Below are 20,517 nucleotides of genomic sequence, written 5' to 3' on the forward strand. Positions count from 1 at the left end.
CCATGTACTTATTCTGTTGGGACCCACTGATGTCATTTCTACTGAAGAGTTATTTGTTTAAATTGCAATTACAAACTCAGTCATATTCATTCATTTGCATATCATATCTCTATCTCTGTTATCATTTGTTGTCATATCTTATTATCATTGTTTGGGCTGATTGGCATGAGATTTGCGAGACCGAGAGACTGGAAAGACTGATAACTGAGTGAGGCCGAGGGCCTTTTTGTGAGTGATATTGATGGGATCGGGCTGCGCGCTGCAGCAGATACTATTGACTCATGATAGGATCGGGTTGCAAGCCACAACATATATTATTTATTCATGATGGGATCGGGTTGTGCACCGCAGCAGGTTTTATTTGCGCTTGGGCAGGATCCACCCCTCCGGAGTCTAACATACCAACACTGAGCGCAGTATTTATTGATTCATGATGGGACCGGGCTGCGCGCCGCAGCAGGTATCGTACAGTGCTGAGTGACTAAGTGTGCTAAGTGATTGAGCGTGATGAGTGAGAGTGTGAGGCAGTGATATTGAGTACTCTGAGAGTATGAGTACATGATAGTGTGATGCATTGTATTTGACATGCATACTTGACCTACATGCATGGAGATGCATTTCCTTATGTTACACGGTTTTGAGATATTTATGACTTCACATGCGCATTGACATGTAGACATAGAGATGTACTTTCCTCATACTATCTGAGATTGAAACATCTTATCTGTTGTTGAAATTTTTTGGGAAAAATCACAGATTTCTAACTTACTTATAGTTTGGTGATTTGGGTGAAAGATTTGGGTGTCACTGTTATACATAAAAATCATGCCTATTTTTTCCGTAACTATGAATAAGCTGAGCTTCATATATCTTTGAGTTGTTTCTTGTACTACTTTTATTATATTGTTATGAGTTGTCGTTGCTTATTGGTGTTGGATTCTGACCGTTTTCCAAGCTCGTCACTGCTTTCAACCTAAGATTAGGTTTGTTACTTATTGAGTACATGGGGTCGGTTGTATTCATACTACACTTCTGCACCTTGCGTGCAGATTTTGGATGCTGATGTTGCTGCTTATGGCGAGAGTTAGCATTGAAGACGTACATGCGTTCTGGTCATAGCTGTCTCTTATTATTGGTAGCTTTAGAATTATTAATTTGTTCATGTATATTTCAAACAGATGATATATTTATTTCATACCAGCTTTGTAAACTCTAAATCTTAGCAGCTCATGATTTGTATTACCAGTCCTTGGGAAGTGTATAAAAGGTCAATTATTTCATCATTTATTTTCTCAGTAAACCTTATTTGAATTGGATTGTTGCCAATTGGCCTACCTAGCAGATTGGGTTAGGTACCATCACAACTAGTTGGATTTTGGGTCGTGACAATTACCAGTATAACAGACTTAAATGTTTCCCTTGCAAAAAGTAGACAAATACTCCCGTCTCAATTATCTTCCCCCTTTTGGCATCATTGAAAAGAATAATATAATTAGCAAAAGTAAAAAAGAAGTTCAACAACATTAACTCATGCCACTTGTGTGCACGCAACATAAACAATAACAAGAACACAAGAAAGTAACATTGCACAAAACAGATAGTGATTGCCCATAGAAGATAAATATTAAACAGAGGTGCAACACAGTCAACAATATCACTTATTACAATTTTAAACAGCCAAAATGCCAAAATCATTAAACAACAACATCAAAAGAGGATGGGATATGGATGGGATTGAAGAAGGGTTAAGATATGGATCACTAGGTAGGAGAAAAAAAGATTAAGGAGCAAAGGCCTTGAAGAGCTTTTCCATTCTTTTATTCGCAGTCCGATGATCAATGATCATCTATTCTTTCAGGTCCTCGACCTGTTTCATCAACCTTTCAATTCTCAGACTTCAACCGAGAGTTCTTCTCTTCAAGTGACCACTAGAACCAGGTTCCGTGCTTTTCTAAGTGAGCTTGGACCTCAAGATAGCATTCTCAGCCTGTAGCCGCTTAATCTCTGCAGTTGCTGTCTCTTGAGCCTCAATCAAATTGGAGATGGTTGAATTGCTGCATACTCCTCCTTTCTTCAACACACATTCACATTGCTCTTGGGTGCTCATAGTGATCATCTGCTTCCTGCTCCCTACAGTGGCTTTCTCCAACGGGACATCAAAGTGCTCAAAAACTCTTGTGAGGAAGAACCCATACGGAAGACCATGCTTGCCATCCTAATGTTTACAACTTTCATCATATGACCAATCATGAGTCCGAAAAGGCTGATGGATGTATAGGAAGCCAGCACTTTAATGAGAACCAGGTCTGCGATTGAAGCAATAGACCTCCTCTCAAACCGAAGCAGCAACACTTTATTCACCATTTCGAACATAAGCTGATACTCTGGCTTAAGTTCTTTATTATACATCCTGAGCCCGGACAAAGTATTCCTTTTCACAATGAGCTTCTTGAAAGCAGATGATGCAGTTCTCTCAACCATTCCGGAGTCGTCTACACAAAAGTCAAACTGCGGTGAAGTCTTTTCAACTTAAGCTTCAACCTTGGGACTAAGTGTCCCAATTCACTCTAAAATTATCCCGAATTCAATCTAACCACGCCCAACAAGTCACATAACCACAAATAAATATAGAAGAAGCAATAAATAGGGGAACGAGGCTACAGTATACAAAACAACTGCCCGAATAGTTACAAATCCGAACATCCACACAAGTATAATAACATCATACAAACTGGCTCGCTATCTCAAATCATTAAAATAACATCTAAAATTACAATTCGATCATCAAAGCTTAAGAGTTTAAAATCAATTTTTTTTCTAATTTTTCACATAATGCGCCGAAATGCGCTCGGGTCACTCGGGACCCTAACCAAACATACGTACAAGTCCAAAATATCATACGAACCTACTGGAATCGTCAAAACACCGATCCGAGATCTTTTACCTAAAATATTTACCGTGATCAACTCTAGTCATTTTTAAAGTAAAAAATCTCATTTTACTTTAAAAATTCACATTTATATTTTTCGAAAATCGACACGGACTACACACACAAGTTATAAATTATCAAATAGAGCTATGAAAAATCTCGTAACACAAAAACAAAACCCAGTACACAACACGACTGATCGGGTCGTTATAAGAAACTAATTAAATATGAACCTGAAGTACGAGACATGAGAGACAGATGGTTAAATTATTTGGTAAATATAATATGTTGGAAAATGTATTTTGTCCTATAAAATTAAGAGCTTTGGCTTTTGCTTCCAAGAAGAAGTTACAAATTTTTGTTTCCTCCTTGCATAAAAGTAATTGTTTCTGTTGCATAGTCACTTATGTTTTCAAGAGCTTGCACAAACACTTACTTAATACTTTTAATTTTTCATACGCTTGGCCAAACAGAGTATGAACCCTAATTTCCCACTCCTCTTTATTGGAAAATTTAAACATGAAGAAAAAGAGCTTATTACCAAAATACATGACTTTAATTATTTATTCCAAAACATTAGATGTTGAATATTGTGTTTCATATTCTTTATTTCGTTTATAGAATTCAAAATCATAAATTTCGTCTATAATAAAGCTTGCAGCCAATTTGATTTTGATTATTGTTATTATTATTATTATTATTAGTAGTAGTAGTAGTAGAAGTAGTATTAAAATAATTGAATGTTGAATAATTGATTTAGAGTTTATCAAATCTCTTTGGAGAAATATGTCGTCCTAATTGTAATTTAAATTTTGAACACACACTCATTATGATCGAGATTCAATAAAACTTGATCAAATGAAGTAGTGATAAGTTAATTTTATTCCAACTTTACTTTTGGGTAAATAAAATATTTATTACCAAGCAAGAAGTAAACTGATAGTTGGACATGCTCCCAACTACAATTGCACAGAAATTCAAGGTCAAAACATCAAACTAAACGTGGGAATTCAAGCTATATAACTTCCTAGCTAGTCTTGGTACTCGACTGCCTCTGCAAATTAAAATAAAGCTACGAACGATTGATACAATTCCTCGTTACTTCTTTGAAAATTCCCTTTGCTTTCTCTCAATGCAAATAGAGTAGATACCAATTTAATTCTGCACAAATGTGGGATTCTTTATATTGGAATTGAGGTGTCAGAATTTATGTTTGATGAAATTATGGTTAAATACGGGCAATCGTGCAATTAAAAGTTGATTGAAGCTTAATTGACATGAAAAGTGAGCACGACAAATATAAATTTAGCCCAAGCTTGATGAGGTGATCGCAAGAAAGAAGAGGAGCTAGGCAAAAATTATGATCGCCGCCCAATGTGTTGGGAATACAGAAGTTAAATTATCTACGTCCTTGTCGTCTTTTTGTTGATGATTTCCAACATGGTCAAATCCACCTTGTGAGTAAATGTCAGTCGCTGTTGGGTTAGAGATCACGAAAAAAAATCCTCGAATGTAGAATATACCTGTCATTACATGAAAGACGCTATATTTTTTTAAAGCCAAAAGTACAATTCTTTTTTTAAAACAAAGAAAAAATAAAGTCTTCTATAAACAACCCACTAAATTCCTTGGCGAAGAGTACGTCACTTGATTTTATTTGTATGTCCACAAATAAATTGCCATCTTTGCATTATCTACGTTCCTAATCATTAATTCATCTGAATATATATGGTGTTCGGCCAGAAATACGAATTTTTGTGTGCTAGTTGCCTCATATCTTAGCCTATTATTGGTGATTATAATGTTTGTTGTGATGAGTTGATCCTAAGTCTAATATTTATACGTATAGGAATCGATTGGGAGTGGAATGAAGTAAACACACACAAGTTTGAGCTAAAATTGACGGGAAATGAAAGAAGACCAATTTCAGTGCTCAGGCCATCGATTCTCGGTGACTGACCACTGGAAATAGAAAAGGAAATCAGAGGCTGAACCCAATATTTAGGCCACCGATTCTCGGTGCCTGGGGTGCTGAAGGCAGTGAAGAAATTTTGAGTCACAACGCCAACGTCCAAGCCACTGATCTCTCGGTACCGAGATGTGGTGCCCGGGCCCCCAAGTCTGGGAAATTATCCTAGCACTAAAATGAGAAGGTTGTTTTTTATCCTACACATCCCTAACACGTATAAAAGGTTCCCAAACCTAAATTTCGAGGGAGTTCGACAATTGGAGGCGCAAAACACAAGCGTGGAGCAACTTTGAAGTAAGGATCATCGAGTTCTCTTCCTTTCATATTCTCTCCTCGTAACTTTATTATTCTAAATAGTTGTGTAATTAGTATTATGACTATTCGTGGCTAAGTTCTCTGTTTCTAAGTTTGTGGTTAGCTATGAGCACTAATGTTTAACCGTAATTTCTCCTTTAATGCGAATTTCTATCATACTGTTTTTTCGTTAATTCTATGCATAATTACTTGATTGTCTGGTCACAGTTAAGTTTTATCAACTATCAAGGTTATGCTTGAGAAAGTCATTCTTAGACTAGAGATGAATTAAAGAAAGTCCAATCTTATCCTTAGGGTTAGGATTCAGATTTGTAGTTAAGATAGGAATATACCTAGTCACCTCGCTTAATTATATATTGTGATCGTAATGCATTCTTGATAGATTAATTCTATGGGAATATAGACATTAAACTATCCTAAGTAGGCTAGTGTAATGCGGGGGAATACTACAAGTAAATTTAGTTCGGTTAATTAGCAACCACATGTAATTCGAATTCAAGAGGAATAAATAAAACTCAATAGGATTGGTGAATGCACCACAACCCTAGAATACTCATCTATATCGAATTAAATTGATAAATAATAATTTTTCAGTGTTGTAGTATTGTTGCGTATTTAATTTTTGCTATAATAAATTAGTGTAAAAAACTCAATTTGGTGAACTTGAATAGATAATGCACTTTAGTTGAATTCGTAGGTAGTTAACGACAAGTATATTTAGGTTGAACTAAATCTAAGTTACTATATTACTTGTTGGCATATATACTTACTTTTGCATTTGGGAGCAACAAGTTTCTGGTGCCATTGCCGAAAATTTCGAAATTAAATGCATTACTAGATTTAGCTTTAATTACTTATTTAGTCAAGTCTAATATTTTTTGATTAAATGTCTACTTTTAAGGTATTTTGCTAGAATGCAATGAGTTAGGAGTCAAGACAGACTTGAAGACTTTGACCTAGAACATGAGAGAATATTTCGCAAGAGGTTGAGGGAAGCAAATAACATTCATGCACTTTCTCTACTACCTATTGAAGTGGCCACTGGCTATACATGAGGTGACTCACACTATTCTTGTTTTCTCTATTGGACGAGACGAAGAAGTATATAAAAGCTGAACCAGCTAACTCTATCACACGGTGAAATAATTTTGCTCGCAAATTCCTGGCAAGATTCTTCCCATCTAGTAATACTGCAAAGATCTAAAGTTAAATAGTTACTTTTAAACAGAGAGAGGGTGAGTCCCTATATTCAGGTTGGGAACGATTCCCTTTGGGACTGTCCGCACCATAACTAGACTAATATGGTATTAACTCACACTTTTATCGAGAGTCTTCATCCTAAGACAAAAATAGTGGTAAATGCTTCAACATGCGGTCAACTATTCGAAAATAGTTTTTATGAGATCTACGCACTCATGAATAAGTTCTTTAAGAGAAATACAGAATGACATAGAAAAGTAGGTAGACACACAGTTCATAAGGACGTCGGTGTACTTGAGTTGAATGCAACAAATGGCTTATTTGGTGAACTAATATAGTAAGATGACTATGGTTCTGAACAAACAACAATTTTTGCCAGCACAACAGATTCAGCTGATACAACAAGTGCAATCATTCTATATCATAAGGCTCCTATCAATGTTGTCATACTGAGAAATGGGAGAGAGTTAAAAGAAGTCTCATCCAAGAAGAGAAAGAAAATAACCTTTGATGAAAAACGAGCTACAATGAAAACTAAACCAAAAAGTACAAAGCAACTAGAGAAGTCAGAGAAAGAGGCCATAGCAAAGCTACCATAGCCTATAGTGGCCAAGCCACTACCTCCTTTCCCTCAAAAATTGCAAGAGTTAGAAAGATAATACATCATACAAGAAGTTCTTGGATATTTTGAAGCAGGAATAGATTACCATTACATTGATGGAAACTAAATATATCAAGGAGATTGTGGCGAATAAGCGTAAGTTGACTAAGTTCGAAACTAAGGTACCCATAGAAGAATGTAGTTTAATAATTCAGAGCAAGCTGTCTCTTAAACTGAAAGATCCAGGGAGCTTCATTATCTAGATTCTATTAATAAACATACAATTTGGATAGCCTTGTGCGATCTTGGGGTAAGCATCAACTTGATGTCCTTATTCGTGTTTCGATAGTTAGGTTTGGGAAATCCTCGACCCACTATGGAGATATTACAATTGGTAGAGAGATATCTAGCTAGTCTCGAGAGTGTGATTAAAGATGTGCTGGTCCAAGTGGGATCATTTACATTCCCAACTAATTTCATCATCTACAATTACGAGTCTAATCAAGAAGTCCCATTTATTTTGGGGTGACGTTTCTATGTCACGACCCAAACTGATGGGCCGCGACGGGCACCCGGTACCTTACTTAATTGAGTACCAACGTAACGTATATTTCATATCATACTATTATAGGTAAATGAACCGGAAAGGCTGTCATGATATAACTAGAATAAATTATGAGGGAATACTAGACATAGGATGACCCAACCTGATATAGAAAGTCATACATGTGACATACGGGCCTATAAGGCCAATGTGATCCATTATATACTTAAAATATAGGCCAACACGGCCATACAAGTATCTGTATACATTACATCTATCTACAAGCCTCTAAGAGTATATACTTATCATAAAGGTCGGGACAGGGCCCTGCCATACTAAATAATACACATCTAAATCATATTGACCAAACAAGCAACTCCGGAGCAAATGGAGCGCACCAACATCTTCAGCTGAGCTGATAGCCTACTTGAAGGACTCTCGACCTTCTAAGAATAAAGTATACAAAGCGGAAATGAAATAAATACATAGTCTGTTTGAATAATACATAAACAGAGCTTTTATAAATCTAAGGCTACCCTGAACAAGAGGCAGCTACAACAGGAACGCAGGTACATCTTCAAATCACGCAACCATCGAGCACAGCAACAACAACAACCAATATCTGCATGCAATGTGCAAAAGTGTAGTATCAGTGCAACCAACCCCATGTACTGAGTAAGTAACAAACCTAGCCGTAGGTTGAAAGTAGTGAAGAGCTTCCACCAAGGTCGGGTCCATAACCAATAGTCCACAACAATCCATAATAACATAAAGCAAATAATACCAGAAGTAACTCAGAGATAAAATGCTCAGACAAATCATGATTTCAAAAATAATAGTTCTTCCTTTCAAATACATCAGTAAAAACCCAAATCATTTGCCGAAGTTGCCAAAAATATGAATAGTTTGAAAGCAATAAATTTCTCCCAAAATCTTTTCAATAGTAAATAAGATATTTCATTTTCCTTCCGGATAACCCGTGTAAAACAAATGCATCACTATGCCCATCTGTCAAAATGTGTGAGAAATCATGAATGATGTGATGTTGTACAGCATGAGGAATATACATCTCTATGCATGTATGTCATGTGTGCATGCCAATGCGATGCAACTCAATGATAAAATCATAAACAACCCCTCGGGCAGAACATCACTCACATACAGCCCATCGGGCAAACCTCACAGTCACTCATGCCACTCGGGCATACCTCACAATCACGCATGCCTCCCAGTCACTCAGCACTCGGCACTCGCACTCAGTAGGTACCTGCGCTCACTGGGGGGTGTGTACAGACTCCGGAAGGGCTCCTTCAGCTCAAGCGCTATAATCTGCACGGACAACTCACGTGATGCACGGACAACTCACGTGCCATAATATCATATCAGAATCCGCACGGACAACTCACGTGCCATAATAAGCCAATAAGGCCTGCTGCAGGCGGGCAACCCCGATCCATATAATAGTAATAATATATATAAAGCCAACATGGCCTGCTGCCGCGTGCAGCCCGATCCCATAATAATCCTCACAATCAGGCCCTCGGCCACACTCAGTCATCAATCTCTCCAGTCTCTCGGGCTCACAATGTCATGAAAATAGTCCAAAAATGATGATATGATGTATCAATAAATAACACTAGAGACTGAGATATGATATGCAATGAAATGAATATGATTGAGTATGAATTTTTAATTTAAAACAAATAATTCATAGCAATCTGACCTCTATGGGTCCCAATAATACTGGCACATAGCCTCAACATGATTTTTAATATGCTTTTCAGCTCAATTTCTTTAACTCATAAAACCGCATGGAAAATGCCAAGATCATTTAACTATAAAATTTCACAGAAATAATTATGTCACAATTTCTATAGTGCACGCCCACATGCCCGTGACCTAGCATGTGCGTCACCTTCTAACAATTCACGAAATAAATATATTCGGGGTTCATACGCTCAACTCCAAGATTAGAAGAGTTACTTACCTCGAACAAACCGAATCCAATGTCGAGCAAGCTAAACAATGCTCCAGAAATCCCATTATGCGCGTATCAACTCCCGTACGGCTCGAATCTATCACAATTAATTTGATTCAGTCCACACAATTTATAGAAATTAATTCCATATCAAAATGCTAATATTTTCCATAAAATCCGAAATTAAGCCCCAAAAATCACCCGTGGGGACCATGTCTCGAAATCCGACGAAACTCAAAATATACGACAACCATCCAATTACAAGTTCAATAGTTTTAATTTCACTCTATTCCGACTCCGAATCAGTATTCAGACTCGAAAAATTCATTTTGTGACATTATAGAAATTTCCTTCTATTTTTCTTGAAGATTCGATAATATTACACCAAAAATGAAGATTAATTCATGAAATATAATCATAAGGAAGTTAAGAACACCTACCCCAAGTTGTGTGAAAAATTTTCTCTCCACAATCGCCCAACCCGAGCTCCAAAATCCGAAAATGGGTGAAAATATCGAACCCTCGAATTTAAGGTTCTGTCCCAGCGATTTTCGCATCTTCGGACAAGGGGTCGCATCTGCGACCTTCGCTTCTGCAAGAACAGCTTGGCCAGCCATAATCGCTTCTGCGATGCCAAGGACCGCACCTGCAGTCGCGTTTCTGCGTGCGTTGGGCCGCTCATGCACAAGCGCTTCTCTTGCTTCCGCTTCTGCGATGCCTTCCCAGCCAACACTCCCTCGCTTTTGCGACCGATTTCGCGCACATGCGGCTTCGCACCTGCGATCAAAACTTCGCAGGTGTGATCACACCAGTGGGCAGCAGATCCAGCATTTCCTTAAGTACAAAGTTTATCCGTTAACCATCCGAAACTCACCCGAGCCCCTCGGGACCCTGTCCGAACATACCAATAAGTCTCATAACATAACACGAACCTACTCAAGGCCTCAAAACCCACATAACAACATTGAAACGACGAATCACACCTAAATTCGAAATCATTGAACTTTGAAACTTTAAATTCTATATCTTGTGCCGAAACACATCGAATCACGTCCGATTGACCTCAAATTTGCACACAAGTCACATTTCAATTACAGACCAATTCAAATTTCCAGAATCGGATTCTGACCTCGATATCAAAAAGTCAACCCCCCGATCAAACTTCCCAAAAATTTATCTTTCTGCATTTCAAGTCTAATTCCACTACAGACCTCCAAATAATTTTCCAAAAACGCTCCTAAGTCCAAAATCACCATAAGGAACTATTGGAATTATCAGGATTTGAATCCGAGATCGTTTACACATAAGTCCACATCCGATCACTATTTTAACTTAAGCTTTAAACCTTGGAACTAAGTATTCCAATTCATCCAAAACCTCACCGAACCCGAACCAATTACCCCGGCAAGTCACACAACAACTGTAAAGTATAATTTGAGCAGAAAATGGGGAACCGGGGTTGTAATACTCAAAACGACCGGCCGGGTCGTTACATTCTCCCCCACATAAACATACGTTCGTCCTCGAACGTGCCAAGAATTGCTTCCAAGCCATCAAATCACTGTTTCATCTCACCACACCCGTACCCGGGGGTGAACCCACATCACCCCATTCCATATAAGCTTGACAACACAATACAATTGAAAACCATTAATTTAACCTTAGCCCAAAAACCTTGGAGTTTAATTTCCAGCCTTTAGAATTTCTTTCAAGACACAAATCTTACATTTACACACCGTATAAGTCCGAAAAAGTTGCATCGAGCTATAACTATAACCACGGATATAATCAACTAACATATTATACAACTCGCATGCTCGTAGCACCATTCCTGAGCGTAGTGACTACTCCAAAACTAACCACATATTAGTATTAAACCCATATCGAACCAAACCTCATCCCAAAACCTTCGTACACTGTTGATAATAAAAGAAACACGCGAAATTTCATGACCACTCACCAGATCAACAAGTCACAGAGCTCTCTCGCACCCAACCAGAACCGTAATCACTTTTTGAGCCGACTTTCAATATTATACTCCCGAATATACCGAAATTAAACCTGATAGTACCCATTCCAGGTCCAATGACCTTATATTACTAAACACAACTGTTCCACAGACATGCCGCACTAATATAACTTAGAGCCACAACCCGTGCCATCCGTGCACCCATACGCAACAATTCAAATGTACCCAGTCATGGAATATGACTCAAATGAGAGAACTGCCCCGCCAGATTAACAAGTACCGCCACAACGAAATGCTGAAAATTCATCATACACTGTAGAACCATCACCCGATTCTAGTACAAGGTTCATACCTTAACATAACTCCATTGCAATGCGTGACCCCATCCAAATGCTGGTCCATAATATACCTCGAGCCACCTCGCTCAAAATCAATAAACACAGAGAGGCAAATGACAAACATGCCACACAAAACCAGAAAGAACATAATCATTACGCAATCGATCATGCAATACCCAAATACTCATCACACTCAAATTCTGCTATAAGGTTCAAATAGAGCCGCACCATCTGTGCACATAACCAATGAATCACAACTCCTCGTAGCATAAAGAAGTAACTCACAGATTATTTCAGAACACGAATAAGTTCAACATCAACCGAATGACACATCCCTCAATAATAGCAGTATGGAGCCAACCATTCTATCTCGGTGTAGAATACACATCTTAATTGGGCCTACCTATGGACCCCCAAATCAACTCGGGTTACCCACAAATAGATAAAAACAAATCCCTCTGAAAATTCATAATGACTGAATCATAACATATTTTATCATCTGGCTAGCTCCGGCCACAACTTCACAGTCCACAACCATGAAACAATCTGCTCCCGAGAACTCCCAATCTCCAAATCCATAGATCACGCGAATCACCATATTTGATTCCATCTCCACCGCCCGAATGCCTAACATCTCTCTCATATACGATCATCCCACGAGAAATACTTTAAAAGTTCTTCCGTGCCACTTGGCAAAATTTGAATATCAGTAGTCTATCAACCATGTGAGTACCGCAATACTAATTTATACATCCGTAAGTTAAAATACAATGCGCCTTCTGAAGTCTGCCCCCTTCTCATACAACACCAAGTAGTAATAGTATCCATCTAGTTATTTGGAACCGTCCATGTTATCCAACATTCGTTACCTTCTCTTCAAGACTGTACTGCCACCTTGTACATGTAAATCTAACTTCCGCATAACACATAACATCTATCTTGCCATCATGTGAAAAGCACAAGAATCTTATTATAAATTTTGAATCACCAACAAATTACATACCCTATTAGTTAGAACCCTTTCTCTTGCTTCTTCCAGGAAAAAATCACAATACACAACACGTTCCCCATATCGGTAGAAAAGTATCCGGCTCAAATCATCCAGAGTACTTTGGAATCCATTTGCACATAATCAAGCCCTTAAAACTAAATTCCTCTAACTCGACTAAGCCTCGCAGGTCGCCAAACCCAAGAATATTGCCACCAAAACATCTGCAAAGTTTACCACATCATAATTACCCAAAGGACCGATCCTAACATTACCATACTAGTCCAGTCTATTACCCAGTTGTCATATTTTCTCCGAGTCCCTTCCGAATATGTCTTCATATTGATACTTCTCCTTGCTAAAATACCACGATCTTTAACCACAATTCACCCCACGAACCCTAGCATAGAACCACAATGCCCTACGTCCCTTAAGCAATTGTATTCTTCTTAAGCACCTCCAGAAACACCATAACTATAACACTCACTCTGAAAATACTTTATGTGAATATAAAATTGTTCTTCTTACCTTCCTTATACTAAAATATAGAATCCCTAGTCATACAGAACTTTCGTAAATTCAGGCACCATCAAATGCAAATCTCAGGTTTTATCCATACACAAGTCCGGAGAAATTCTCAATTGCTATATAAAATTCTCAAACCCATTAGAATTTTCTCGGAAGTCACCCATTTTGCTCAAATCTAAATTGCACTGCCCAAATGGGCCAAAAGACACGTGCCCCATTAGCACAACAACACTCAAAGAAGTAACTCTACTTTAATACCCCCAATCAAATTCATACTCCGTGCGTACTCTATATTTCGAAAATAACAACTCACTCATCCCATGAGTTTACTCATAAAGCACAACATAACCTGTATTCAAAAATTTCCTTATTCGAGTCATCCTCGATCTCAACTTCTGCAAGTCATAGCCAACCCACAAGTATGCCTCAGACCAAAATTAAAATTTAACACCTAACCATGAAATCAAATTGTTTATAGAAGACTCCCCCACTTGGCTCAAAGCCATAAATTTAAAATATTCCATAACTCACAATACCAATACTCTCTTACTGCCATAATGCCACAGTCAGTTCAACAAAACTTCTTCCCAAGTTCATACAACGCCAACCATAAAAATATCCCAAATCATCCGCTAAGCTCGCAATCATTCCCTTGACACTTAAGTCGACTTTCTCAGCCAGATTCAAATTCAAATCTCCACACATACGCCCTACTGGCAGAAAAGAAACCCTCCACTCACATTACAAGGAACACACCTACGTAGATTACTCTCCAGTAGATAACCCACCTCCCTAGCCTCAAATTGGCATCTTGTTATATCTTTTCGCAGCCACAATTTCTACACAATCACTAAATCTTTCTGAGTCCAAACTCATTAACCAGACATGAGAGTTTAATTTGTCCCAAAATTTATACACGTGAAAGATCTTTCAAAACATTCACACTCGAGATTGTACGTCACATCAAATCAAAAATCAAGCACCCAATGGCCTTCCTTTTACATTTCAAGGAAACACTTCTCGTTATCTTCAAATTGTCTTAACACATCTCGCAGTCACATCATACCTATCATACCGCCATTACACCGCTCATCGAGCCACAAATTCCACTGTAGGGTCATCACCGGACAAATGAGTCCAATTGTACAAGTTACAACTGAAGCTACCGAGCTTAAGATGCGGTCTAAACTTGGCCTCAAGTCCTCCACACTAGCCCATCACCAAAACACATAGTACACATCTCGAACCTCGTTCATAGAATTACAAGCCGGCGATGCACAACTGATACCAAGCGCTCATGTGCGCATACGAATACGTGGAAGGATGTCAAAGAGTTATGTCTCAAGCTAAATCAATCTCGCACGATAAGGAAAGAAAGATGGGAAGTATATATCCTAAATGCACTGTAGCCTCTCGAAGATAAGTATGGACGTCATCATACCGATCCACAAGACTCTACTAGACACTTGCTCATGACTTGTAGAACCTATGAACCTAGAGCTCTGATACCACCTTGTCACGACCCAAAGTACAACTAGCCGTGATGGTACCTAACCCAATCTGTTAGGTAAGCCAATTACTAACTATCCAATTTATTTAATAATTATTAAAGCAATTTAAATGAATAAAGGTATTAATCTTATACAATCCCCAAGAAATGGTAGTACAAATCATGATTTTCTAAGAATAGAGTATACAAAGCGGAAATGAAATAAATACATAGTCTGTTTGAATAATACATAATCATAGCTTTTATAAATCTAAGGCTACCCTAAACAAGAGGCAGCTACAACAGGAACACAGGTACATCTTCAAATCCCGCAACCATCGAGCACAGCAACAACAACAGCCAACATCTGTACGCAATGTGCAGAAGTGTAGTATCAGTACAACCGACCCCATGTACTGGGTAAGTAACAAACCTAGCCATAGGTTGAAAGTAGTGACAAACTTCCACCAAGGTCGGGTCCATAACCAATAGTCCACAACAATCCATAACAACATAAAGCAAATAATACCAGAAGTAACTCAGAGATAAAATACTCAGCCAAATCATGATTTCAAAAATAATAGTTCTTCCTTTCAAATACATCAGTGAAAACCCAAATCATTTGCCGAAGTTGTCAAAAATATGAATAGTTTGAAAACAATAAATTTCTCCCAAAATTTTTTCAAAAATAAATAAGATGTTTCATTTTCCTTCCGGATAACCCGTGTAAAACAGATGCATCACTATGCCCATCTGTCAAAATGTGTGAGAAATCATGAATGAGGTGATGTTGTACAGCATGAGGAAAATACATCTCTATGCATGTATGTCATGTGTGCATGCCAATGCGATGCAACTCAGTGATTAAATCATAAACAACCCCTCGTGTAGAACATCACTCATATACAGCCCCTCGAGAAAACCTCATAGTCACTCATGCCTCTCGGGCATACCTCACAGTCACTCATGCCTCCCAGTCATTCAGCACTCGGCACTCGCACTCAGTGGGTACCTGCGCTCACTGGGGTGTGTACAGACAGCGTGGGGGCTCCTTCAGCCCAAGCACTATAATCTTCACGGACAACTCACGTGTTGCACGGATAACTTACGTGCTATAATATCATATCAGAATCCGCAAGGACAACTCACGTGCCATAATAAGCCAATAAGGCCTGCTGCAGGCATGCAACCCCGATCCATATAATAGTAATAATATATATAAAGCCAACATGGCCTGCTGCGATGTGCAGCCCGATCCCATAATAATCCTCACAATCAGGCCCTAGGCCTCACTCAGTCATCAATCTCTCCAGTCTCTCGGGCTCACAATGTCATGAAAATAGCCCAAAAATGATGATATGATGTATCGATAAATAACACCAGAGACTGAGATATGATATGCAATAAAATGAATATGACTGAGTATGAATTTTTAATTTAAAACAAATAATTCACAGCAATATGACCTCTGTGGGTCCCAATAATACTGGCACATAGCCTCAACATGATTTTTAATATGCTTTTCAGCTCAATTTCTTTAACTCATAAAACCGCATGGAAAATGCCAAGATCATTTAACTACAAAATTCCACAGAAACAATTATGTCACAATTTCTATAGTGCACGCCCATACGCCCGTGACCTAGCATGTGCGTCACCTCCCAACAATTCACGAAATACATATATTCGGGGTTCATACCCTCAACTCCAAGATTAGAAGAGTTACTTACCTCGAACAAGCCGAATCTAATGTCGAGCAAGCTAAACAATGCTCCAGAAATCCCATTATGCGCGTATCAACTCCCGCACGACTCGAATCTACCACAATTAATTTGATTCGGTCCACACAATTTATAGAAATTAATTCTATATCAAAATGCTAATATTTTCCATAAAATCTGAAATTACACCCAAAAACTACCCGTGGGGCCCATGTATCGAAATCTAACAAAACTCACAAAATACGACAACTCATCCAATTACAAGTTCAAATGTACTAATTTCACTCTTTTCCGACTCCGAATCGGTATTCAAACTCAAAAATTTTGTTTTGTGACATTATAGAAATTTTCTTCTATTTCTCTTGAAGATTCGATAATATTACACCAAAAATGAAGATTAATTCATGGAATATAATCACAAGGGAGTTAAAAACACTTACCCCAAGTTGTGTAAAAAATTTCCTCTCCAAAATCGCCCAACCCGAACTCCAAAATCTGAAAATGGGTGAAAATGTCGAACCCTCGAATTTAAGGTTCTGTCCCAGCGATTTTCACATCTGCGGACACGGGGTCGTATCTGCGACCTTTGCTTCTGCGGGAAAAATCTCGCTTCTGCAGGAAAAATCTCGCTTCTGCGAGAACAGCTTGGCCAGCCATAATCGCTTCTGCGAGAACAGCTTGGCCAGCCATAATCGTTTCTGCGATGCCAAGGACCGCACCTGCGCAAGCGCTTCTGCGCGTGCTGGGCCGCTCCTGCGCAAGCGCTTCTACGCCCTTGATTCCGCTTCTGCGATGCCTTCCCAGCCAACACTCCCTTGCTTCTGCGAATGATTTCACGCACATGCGTCTTCGCACCTGCGATCAAAACTTCACAGGTGCGATCACACCGGTAGGCAGCAGATCCAGCATTTTCTTAAGTCCAAATTTGATCCGTTAACCATCAGAAACTCACCCGAGCCCCTCGGGACCCCAATAACATAATACGGACCTAACCAAGGCCTCAAAACCCACATAACAATATTGAAACGACGAATCACACCTAAATTCAAAATCATTGAACTTTAAAACTTCATATTTTATATCTTGTGCCGAAACACATCAAATCACGTCTGATTGACCTCAAATTTTGCACACAAGTAACATTTCACATTACATACCAATTCAAATTTCTAGAATTGGATTCCGACCTCGATATCAAAAAAGTCAACCACCGGTCAAACTTCCCAAAAATTCATCTTTCGACATTTCAAGCCTAATTTCACTATGGACCTCCAAATAATTTTCCGGATACGTTCCTAATTCCAAAATCACCATACAGAGCTATTGGAATTATCAGAATTCGAATCCGAGATCGTTTACACATAAGTCCACATCCGGTCACTATTTTAACTTAATCTTTAAACCTTGAAACTAAGTGTTCCAATTCATTCCAAAACCTCACCGGATCCGAACCAATTACCCCGGCAAGTTACACAACAACTATAAAGTATAATTTGAGCAGAAAATAGGGAACCAGGGTTGTAAAACTCAAAACGACCGGTCGGATCGTTACATAAAAAGATCTGGACCTTCTCGAACAGGTAAGGAATCACATTGCTAAATTGCAAAATTTCACAGGAGAAGAATGAAGGTTAGGAAAAGCACGGGTAAAACACCCACGGGGTTGTTTACTGAGATACCGCACCTGACAATTGGAAAAGAAAAGATAGGTAAGGGAAGGATAATTAAAGACCACAAGGAAGGAAGGTTCATTAATAGCCACAGGCAATTAGACAAATATTTTCGGAAACAATCATTGAACCAAAAGAATCAGAAAGGTTCATTAATAGCCACAGACAATTAGATAAATATTTTCGGAAACAATCATTGAACCAAAAGAATCAGAAGCCACGAGCTCAAATGCTGAAGAACTAGAAACTATTATTAACTTCCAAAATAGAAAGTTTCACGTTGGTCGAGACTCGACACCGATTTTAAAGATAATTTGATTGAATTTTTACATGCTAACGCAAATTGCTTTTCATGCCTCTATGCTAATATAACAGATATACCACTAGAGGTAATAGTTTATATGCTAAATATTGATCCGTGATATAATCCGATCAGAGAAAAAGAAGAAACTAGAGTCAAATAATAAAAGATAAAGTGACAAAATTTCGAAAGGTCTTTTTAGTCCGTAAATTCGAATCATTTGGACTAGCTAACTAACATCAACTCATCATTAATTTCAAAATTCCGAGGAGAAAGATGATTGCTGGTATAACAAATTGTCTCGGATGTCTCGGTAAATGTAATCTTTATAACGACCCCACCGGCCGTTTTGAGATCTAGTACGTCGTTCAGCAGTTTGAGGCCATGAGCAGCTTTACATCAGGTATTATGACTGGTACGCATGGTCGGAATTGAAATTTCGGAAGTTCAGTATTGATTTGAAAAGAAAAGTTCTCATTCGGAAGCTTTAAGTTGGAAGAATTGACTAAGGTTGTATTTTTGAGTAAACAATCTCGGAATTGGGATTTGAAGGTTCCGACGGGTTCGTATGATGAATTTGGACTTGCGCGTATGTCCGAATTGGGTTTTGGATGACCCGAGAGCGTTTCAGCACCTATCGTGGAAGTTGGCATTTTGGAAGAATTTCATAAATTTGGGTTTCAATGTTATCGATGTCTGTTTGGGATTCCGGTTCTAGGAATAGCTCTGTATGGTGATTCTGGTATTGGGAGCGCGTCCGAAAGTGGATTCGGAGGTCCGTAGGTCATTTTGGAGTCATTTAGCTAAAGCTAGAAATTTAAGGTTTTTTAGAAGTTTGACCGGAAGTGGACTTTTTGATATCGGGGTCGGAATCTGATTTCGGAAGTTGGAGTAGGTTCGTAATGTCAAATATGACTTGTGTGCAAAATTTGAGGTCAATCGGACATGATTTGATAAGTTTCGGCATCGATTGTAGAAGTTGAAGTTTCAAAGTTCATTAAGTTTGAATTGGGGTACGATTCATGATTTTGATATTGTTTGATGTGATTTGAGGTCTCGAGCAAGTTTGTGTTATGTTATAGGACTGGTTGGTATGATTAGAAGGGTTCTCGGGGGCCTTGGGTGTGTTTCGGGGTGGTTTCGGACCAAAACGGAATGATTTGTTGCTGCTGTATCTGGTATCTGGTTTCCTTCTTCGCGAACGCGAAGGGAGTCCCGCGTTCGCGAAGAGGAACTTTGAGGCTGCTGGGATTTGGCCTTCGTGAATGCGAAGGTTGAGACGCGAACGCGGTGAAAACTTTAGGAACCTACGCGAACGCGAGTGGGGAGTCGCGAACGCGTAGAAGGAACTGAGGACTGGGGCTGAGGATGTTTGGCCTACGCGAACGCGAGGCTGGGTATGCGAACGGGAAGCAGTGAGGGCGGAAAGCATCACGAACGCGTAGAGGAAATTTGGGGACACTGTGTCTTTGGCCTTTGCGATCGCGATGGTCTTTCCACGATCGCGAAGAAGGCCGGACCTGTGCAGTGAAGTTTTATATACGGGATTTGGCCATTTTCCTCCGCATTTTATTTTAGTTGGGCGATTTTTGGAGCCTTTGTAGAGGAGATTTCATCATCTATTATGAGGTAAGTAATTCCCGCACATTGTGAGTTAAATACATGATTTATATATGGATTTAGACATGGAAATTTGTAGAAATTGTGGGATTTTGGTAGGAAACCTAGAAATTGGTATTCTTGGATTTTGTTCACGAAATTGGGCATAAAATGGAGAATAAATTATATATTTGCGTTCGTAGGGTTATGAGTAAAGTTTATCTTCAAAAAATTTCGGAATCCGGGTACGTGGGCCCGAGGGTGATTTTATCGACTTTTCGAACGAAGTTGGAAATTGTTATAAAATGATTAACTATGAGTATTAGAGTATATTTTGATTTGGTTGCGTCATATTTGACTAGTTTTGGAGCAACGGAC

Source organism: Nicotiana tabacum, chromosome 19 (genome assembly GCF_000715075.1).
Source record: "Nicotiana tabacum cultivar K326 chromosome 19, ASM71507v2, whole genome shotgun sequence".
Lineage (NCBI taxonomy): Eukaryota > Viridiplantae > Streptophyta > Magnoliopsida > Solanales > Solanaceae > Nicotiana > Nicotiana tabacum.